The following is a 9,312-nucleotide window of genomic DNA, read 5'->3' as shown; positions in this document are numbered from 1 at the left end:
CTGTTTTGTTGCAACATATACACCTACCTGTTGTAATATTTAAAGATTATTTTTTTTTCTTTTTACTCTTTCCACTTTAGTATATAATATAATATAATATAATATAATGTAATATAATATGGTTTTTTGTTGTTTAAATTGGAAGGCTTAAATGCATCAGTACCGTATTTTCCGCACTATAAGATGCACCTTCAATGAATGACCTATTTTAAAACTTTTTTTCATATATAAGGCGCACTACATTATAAGGGACATAGAATAGACACTACAGTTAGAGTTGCCACCCGTCCCGTACTGAACCTATACCGGACGGGATTTGTTCCGTATTCTACAAATATGGATGTGTAATAATAAAGAATTGGTCCCCGAGTACTTTACATAGTAGGCCAGTCATTGTTTCACTCACGGTGTTGGGATATTATGCCCAACTGCTTTCTGAGTAACACAGACCAACCGACACGCTGCCGCCGCAGTCTCTGTCTCTCTTTCTCCCAACCCCCCGGCTTTAAATGTATAGGGGCTGGTCCCTTGGTAACTCTACTCGAAGCACCCCGGGTGAATGTCTAAAGCCACTTTGTTGACATAAAGAATGTCAACAAAACAGTCCGACTTCGGTTGACGAGGAGAGCCTTCCGCGACTGGGCCGGGCGTCGCCGGACGATGGTCACCCCTCTCCGTTCGCACACAGCATGTTGGTGGAGAACGTGGTGCTAAATGACCTGCAGACGACCTGATTCTAGACGGTTGGTAGGTAGATAGTTCAGTCAAACTTTATTAACAAAACCAGCGTTCTGACAACTATCCCAGCATGCACCGCGCGCTTCTTCTACGGGCGAAAATTGAGTCGGCGGCTGCTTACCGTAGGTGCTAGACCTGTTGTGGCTCAATATTGGTCCATATATAAGGCGCACTGTCTGCTTTTGAGGAAATTGAAGGTTTTTAGGTGCGCCTTATAGTGCGGAAAATATGGTACATATAGTGATCACTGTTTATTAAAGCAGTATGTAGAATTTTTTCTTGCATAAAAATCTTAAGTTAATAAATAGTGGAGATTTATTTCTCTGATAACTAATTGATTATACTTAAAAGAATTAACACTAATATCTGTATCAGTGATGAGTACATAGAAAGTTGTTTCCAAGTGTCAGTATTTTACACAAAACAAGCTGGAGGAGCTTGTGTCATCTTGCCAGGAGGATTCTGGATGAGAACAGTTTGCGACTGCACATTGATGACAAAAGAAGTTAGTTTGCGATATTTTAGCTCTCGATGCATTTGACAGCAGGTGCACCAAATGCAGAAACAGAAAACAGCAATGACTTTACAGAGAAAACCTGAAAAACGAGCACACTAAAATGGTATTTAATTTGTAACTGTGTATCTGCTTAAGTCTAAAGGGCTTCTTTGCAACTGAAATGAAGCCGTTAGAGACAGTGCTGCTGGGGGAACGACAGCGTTTTCCCACAGCCGGTGAATTCAGCAGGACTTGAAATGCCAAATAAAGGGAGACAGTGGCTTTCTCCAAATCATCCAGAAACAGTGCAGGCAAGGCAGAGACAGTACCAGAATCCATAGCAACATGAAAACCAAATAAAGAAAAATAAATTAATTTCTGGTCACTGCATGGCACTTTCAGTTAAATCAATAAAAGCAACATCTTACAAGAGCTTGCATCCAAAAAGCAGTCAAATAGACTAGTTTCCCAGTCAGATGCTTAAGTTCAGCCACAAACTGTAAACGCTTCAATAGAGTGAATACAGTTGCAATGAAAACTCTGTCAACTAGCAAAAATGCAATAAAATATGCCATCCATAGCACAGGAAACTGTCTCCTTGATCTTTCGTAGAGATATCTCATATCTATGAGAGATAACTTCATGCACCAAAAAAAGGGACTATTTTTGGAGTGAATCTTATATTTTCCTGTATGTCTACATCTGTGCTGACGATCTGACTAGAAATTTGTAAAACTTCTCCTTTTTCTAAAACATTCAACATTGATACATGATGTTAGGAAGGGTGTCAGAGTAATTTTCATTTTGGGCCATGTCAATATCATGAATGTCCTCAAAGGGCCGGTTGTAGCAGAATGTATTGATAAAATTACCCATTAATAAACTGTTAAAATATAAAAGACATACATACATATGCTATATTAAAATAAATAGTGTCTACATTCAATGTGTACTTCTTAAAGTTGAATAATATTGAACATATTTTCAAATTGTTGTAACTGGTCAGTGTATAAACAAAAAATGCTGCTTTGATTTGATAATGTTTAAATGCAAACTACTATGTTGAAGACTATTTATGTGGCCCTCTAGAGTCTAAATGGTCACATAAAAAGTTGTGGCAGGTCACATTTGGCCCCCAAGCTTTGACTTTGACACATGAGGAGTTTTACATTGTGCCTCCTCAAAAAAGAAAAAAAAAGACACCATTGTTAACAGGAAACTAAAGCTAAAAAAATCGTCTCTCCATCTCCATGAAGATGATCTATTCATTTTCTAGTGCTCAGTGTTCCAAAACACCTTTCTTTAACACCTATCACAGCACAGCAAACGCAGTACTCTGAATCAGCATTTTTTTGGGTTGATGTAAGACTGTACAATGCTGAGATAATTAAGGCCTCAGCAACATCTTCATATTCATTTAATACTGTAACAGATAATTTAATTACTGACATAGCCTTGAATGTAATGTAAGCTGTTAATTGTTTTGTCAGAATTAAATTGCATGATTGTTTGAGCTTTTAGATGCCATGTTTGTTTGTTTTTGTTTTTTTAAACTGTTTGCTCATGTAAAAACTTTTCCAAACTAAAATCCTTCATTTGTTTGGAGAATTGCCACATAATCTATCCATCCATTTTCTTTACACCCTTGTCCCTCAGTGGGGTCAGGAGGGTTGCTGGTGCCTATCTCCAGGAAACTGGAGAACCCCCACACATGCAAACTCCATGCAGAAAGACAGGAGCCAGGAATTGAACCAAGAACCTTCTTGCTGCACAGCAACAGCTCTACCAACTGCGCCACTGTGCAGCCCCCACATAATCTAAGTAACCAAATTATTACTTTGTGGTTTTATTATTCTTATTATTATCATTATTATTTATTTTTTTATTTTTTTATTTTTTTGCTATATGTATTAGAAGTATTTTAAAAGTCAAGAAGGCATCACACCATTCCTTAAATCGGATCCAACTGTTTGGTCTGAAACATCAGTCTGAAATCTTGATCATTTCTGTTTGGCTCACTGAACCACCTGGTTGTCAAATTAGGTTCAACATTCAGAGACAACTTGTCATCACACCTAAAACTGTGGGCTCCCATTTGTTGGAGTGTCTAGAAAACACTGCCACCTTGTGTTCATTAGGCAGAATTACAACTCTTGCTTTGGAAAACAATTTCTAAGTTAATTGAATTTCCCAACAATACAACTTTATGATTATATACAAGAATTAAGATTTTAAATTTGCTATTATTATTATTACTACTGTTATTATTATCATCATACTTTTGTATTAATTGTTTATATTTTGATAAGAAATAGTTATTTTAAGATACAAAAGAAATAAGTGTATTATGTAAACATAAACAATTCCTAGTTTTACAGTAATTCAGATTAATTTATTTTATACACAACCATGTGCAAATAATTCTCAATAAGTAATTTATCATTTTGTTATATAGGATTGCAAGCACAATCAAATCTGATCAGTAATCAATCTATAGCCTGACCCCTGGGTAAAAAGGATATGTTTAAAGCATTGAGTAGATGTTACATAATAAGAAACAAACTGTATCTAGGCTGTTGCAGATTTTTGCCCAGGTCCCTCCCTCTTGAAAATGATATCTAGATCTCAACTGAGTTTACCTGGTTAAATAAAGGAAATTAAAAAAAACAAAATCTATGGAACAAATTATTTAACCAACAGTTAAAAATTGCACAAAGCAACTCTCAGAAGCTTAAAGTCAGAAAATTGAGGAGCCAAAAATGCACCAGAAACAGTTACAGTAGTTTTCTGCACACAATATTAATGTTTATTTTCAGTGATAAATTAATATTCAGTACATAGTATGTCTCTGTATATAATTTACACTGTTCTAACATACATTAACTACTACAAGTATTAGTATAAAAAAGTTTGTTTAAAAATGATTTATGAATACCAGATATAGAAGTATGTGTTTGGTTTGTATGAATTTGTAGTATTTTGTAATGATAGAGAAATTCTACTATAGATACATTTTTTTATTTAATTCATTTAAAAGTACTTATTTTCAAATAATTTTATATTTCTGTGTCAGATTAGATTATCATTTTTACAAATTAGATCATGTCTGATAAATAATGACAGTTCTCAAGAATCCCTTTTACAAAAATACTTTTTTAGTCTTATTTGAATACATTTTTGGATGAGTATTATTATAAAATATAATTAATTAAAGTGACTCTTACTGGAGTACTTTTTTATTTACCAAAATTGTATGCATCATAAATAAAATTTTAAGTAACACAAACTTTCAGTAATACAAAATTTTATGGTATATTTTTTGCAAAATAAGACATAGGTATAAAACAAGATGAACCTTTAATTGGGAATCTTAAAATTACACAGGAATGTTTAATAAATGTGAACTGAACTGAATTAAAACCAGGTTATTGTGATTGTTGCTGTTTGACAGGGGTAATTATTTAATAGCAATAATTACTCCAAGAAATGAAATTAGAATTATAGACAGATAAAAATCAAATATAGATATTTACTATTTAATGCATTGAAAAACCACACATTTAAAAAACATTCATTAGTTATATTAATATGTCAGTTACATATATTTAAAAAGTTTCATTTAAATCATAAACAGAAACATGAACATACCACCATTAAAAAGTAAAAAAAAAAATTCTTCATCTTTCATCTCAGTATTAAATTACTTATCAAAAAAAAATAAGTTTGCCAAGACTTTAACACAGGACGAAGTGGATCATATCATAAATTGAGCCGAGCAAATCCTGATGTTCAAAGCCCAGGACTGTTTTATTTATTTAAATCATATGCTTATTATAGCCACAATAAAGCTAAAAAACTCTGTTTAGCTATTTTGACATGGTTAAACTAAAGACGATCACTGTTAACCAAATTTTGGAGCAGCAGTTATAAAACCTCTGCAGTTGTTTTTATTTTTTAGGCTGGTTCACGACAGCAGGGGTGTGGTTGCGATACTTCAATTCCCGATGCAACTGGCACCAGGAGCACCACACACAGATGCAGGATGTGGCAATGTCCTTACAAAGAGAACCCTGTGGGGGAAAGAAAACACTTGCTGTTTTACTCATGTAAAACTGCTTGAGATGAATTTTCTTAAGCTGTTGGTCAAAGAGAAAACTTTGAAATCATCATTAATGTGGAATAAGAAGCTCATTGGCTCTTTTTTACTTTATTTTATTTTTACCTTAATTTCATATTTCTGCCTAATCCCGACTCGCAGGGCTAATCCTGCAGGGGGGACACACAGAGGTATCCCAAAAGCAGACATCACAGCAGGGCTGCAAATGTCACACAGTGGAAGACAGCGGTTCTGTCCAAAAAGTCCTGACACGGTGCAGGCAAGACAGGGGCAGCACCAGAGACCGTAGCAGCCTGAAAAAAAAAAAAATATATATATATAAGTTAAAGGCAAATATTCTTAAGCAGATTTATTTGCTGAACAATGGAGAAAATTTGGGTAATAAAAAGGTAAATGTAAAGCTTTGATTAAAAATGATTAATACTTACAAGATTTCATGTCATCACAGCAGCTGAGGAGGTCAGAGTTCCAGTTTTCACTCATCTTTCACTAAACGTTAGCTAAAAAAGGAAAGAAGAAAAGTAAAAGCCAGACTATGTCAAAAAATGTTAAATGCAACATATATTTGTTGTTGGATACCAAACGTTGCATAAAATGTTCTATAGTGGTTCTAGTGATCTTGACTATGAATGTCTGAACTGGGGGCTCAATCAGAAAATTTTCAAATCAGGATCTGAAGCCCTAACTATACTCATCCTCTTGCTTAGGTACCATTTGTGAGCCTGTGTACACCACACTCTCAGCAAATCTGTACCCACCAAGTTTTTAAAAATCACAGGGAGCCAAAGAGCACAACAAGCAAGGACAAATAAAAATAATGACCCTCAACATACAGGTCAGAAATAAGGAATGTTAAGGGATTTTGAGGAATATGCAGCTCCGTCACGTCTTGTGTGACCATTTTTAACAGTCTGGAAATTAAATTTCCATGTTCCATGAGTTCCCCCAAGGAGTCAGATAATAAATACTCAAATTTCAGTTTCAAACATCCAGCATGTTGAGATGTTCTCATCAGAAGATAGCATAGAGTTGGATCAGATTAGGTGGTGTTATCACTTCATCGCATCCTGCTTCATTGAAATTAATTGTTTAAAAATATGTGAGTCATGCTCTTCATGAGTCATTCGGTTAGCACGGCAGATGGTGACATTTACAAACTAAACCACAGGTAAATTGAAGGCCCAGAGATCTGCAATGTTACATGCAGGAAACTTTTTCAGTTTTTCCTGAAAAAGTGGGCAGTGAATGGTAAATGTGGAAGGCTAGCTTTAAATTTATGAGCTAACTTGTTAATACAAGTTACTGGGGATTTTGTTACTCGCTAAATTGTACAGATGTAGCTCAAAATGTCCAATAGTTTTGAGAGTTTTAGTTTTTGGAGCTAGCTATTTTCCAAAAATGAATAAAGCAAGATCTTAGCGTTAATAACTTTTTGTTCAGTTGAAAAGTATTTCCAGAGAAAAACTTCCTCTCGTAAAAAAAAGAAAGAAAAAAAATAAGTAAATAAATTCTACAATGTAAGAAAAACTTTAAACGTGTTATTTAATGTCCACCAAGAAATTGGCTGTGAAATAATGCAGGGAACAAGAACTGTATTTGACATGAGTGAAATTTTTGTTTTTTAAAATACCTGAAAAGAGGATTATTTTTGAAACTCTATAAATATACTTGAATTCAATAGAAGCAAACAAGTCATGATTGCAACAATGGATGACACATCCTACATGTCCATGGAGATAAGATACTGTGTTCCTCCATCTGTCATATTATGAGACAATAAAAAAAAAGAAAGATTAAGTTACATTAAATTGATCAAGTAGAAGCCAGGTGTCTGTTTTTTCCATGATTGAGCTTCGTGACGATCTAATTCCTTTCTATTTTGAGAAATTGAAAAGATTCACTTTGGTAAAATAAACCCACAACCACACAAGATTATACAATAAGACAAACACTGACTGTATTTTAATAACCAAAATGAAAAACAAAAACAAAAAAACATATACTTTTAGAGCATATGTTTTTCTGGGCTTAAAGGTATATGCTCAGGAAAGCAAAAGTTTTTATTTAATTATTTTGTTTCAAAATTTCAGGAATAGGTGTAGTTCTAAAATTGTTTCTAATGTTACTGCTAATCAACAGTTATTTTTGTCCTGGGTTTTAAAATTTTACAAACCTACTTTTTAGGCAAATTTTGTTTTCCTTTGCCAGAAAAGAAAGACATAAAAAAAAGAGGCATTGGATATTTTCACAAAGAAATAAAATTTTACCTGATGATTCTGGAAGCTTTGCTGTCACCCAGTAGAGTGCTGAAAGGACTGATGGTGTGGGGTGTGGCGTCTCAGGAGTTATTCAGAATCCTGGGGGGGAAAAAAAAAACAACACAATGCTGCAGAACCAGAATTCTTGTGCAAAGCGATGCTAAAATGACAAACCACGTCCAGTGGTTTATATTTCTGCAGGTGTGGTCGATCTGTCAGCAGGTGAACAAAATCTAAAGAATGTTATCCTTTACAGAGAAACTGACAATCAGCCACATAATAATCAGAGGCAGTGACTGTGTTCTACCTTTCACATGTAAGTTTCTGTAACAGTCATTTGCCTTTCACCACTAGATATTTGTTTCTACTACTTCTGTAATCTTTTGTTCTCTAAAAATCAACAGTTCACTCCTGCCAAGACATTCAAAGAAAGTTTTGATTTAAAAAGGAATAATACATATTTATTGTCCTCATGGTGACGATCATCATAGAACTTGTCCTAAATATTAAGAATAGTTTAGGAGACTTTGTGCTGCAAAGCAAAGTCAGGGCTGGTTTATCAAGAATGGTAGCCAAACATGTCATTATGAAGCACACATGACACAAGAGAAATGTGTTCATGTACAGTTGAGGAAGTAAATATTGAGAACATCAGTGTCTGCCTTAGTAAATATATTTCGACTGACCTAATTAGTAAAAAGAATCAGATCAAATATGGGTAACAACCCTGGTAAGATACTGCACTAGAAACACAAAAAGACATTTTGGGTTCTTTACAAAGTTCTTGGTTACAGAGAATGTTCAAGGGAGCTCTGTTGGGCCATAATTATTTTGTAGGAGAAACATAATTTTATTATAACTAGCCATGGAAAAAATGCTCTTCACAGTATTTCTAACAAAGAAATCACATGAATATTTACAAGAGAAGTCCAAGAGCCCAATGACAACTCAAAAAACAATGTTCAAACCAAAGAATGGCTCGCTATCAGGGGCTTAGTACATTCCTTCCTGATTCCGTGATATAATGCCACCTGTGCAATAAAGTATTTTGCAATGAAATTTCCTCAGTGCTAAATATTTCACTGTCAACTCTTAGTAACGTTAGAAAAAAAGTGGAAGTGATTGGGAAGAACACCAACTGAACTTCAAAGTTGTTGGCCAAGTTAAACCACAGAGTGGGGTCAGTGGATTCTGAGGCCATTTTCAGAGGTCACAAACTTTTAGCAGTCACTGAACACCTGTTAACACCTGTGTTGAGGAAAAAAATTATCTCCATGGTCTCACATGAATTTATGCAAGTGCTTCTAAAAACTCTGACTCTGATTCCATGAAAAAGTGTTTTTTTTGTTTTTTCTAGCTGTCACAATGCTTGGCTGACCTTATGACAGCTCGGCACAGAGTAGTACTTTCTCTATTGAGGAAGTAAGAGATCGAATTGGAGATAAAGTAACGCTAATGCTACTCAAACAGGTCAGTTGGAAAAGCTTCTTGTCTGATTAACTTTAAGTTGAATCTGTTTTTTTTTGTTTTTTTTCCCAGCCAACCCATTTTCCGCTGAATTCTTGTGACTAAAATACCTTCCTGTTTCAAATAGAAGGTGTGAGGAATTTTGTTATGGCTTTGAAGCTGCAGTGGCAGACTGCAGAGTTTAAAGATTTATCTGAGTTAAGATCCAGGATCTATTACTATTTGCCATATATATA

This window comes from Poecilia formosa, unplaced genomic scaffold (assembly GCF_000485575.1).
Source record: "Poecilia formosa unplaced genomic scaffold, Poecilia_formosa-5.1.2 Scaffold38, whole genome shotgun sequence".
Taxonomy (NCBI): Eukaryota; Metazoa; Chordata; class Actinopteri; order Cyprinodontiformes; family Poeciliidae; genus Poecilia; species Poecilia formosa.
The sequence above is the reverse complement of the archived record's forward strand: the minus strand, read 5'-3'. Positions refer to the sequence as shown.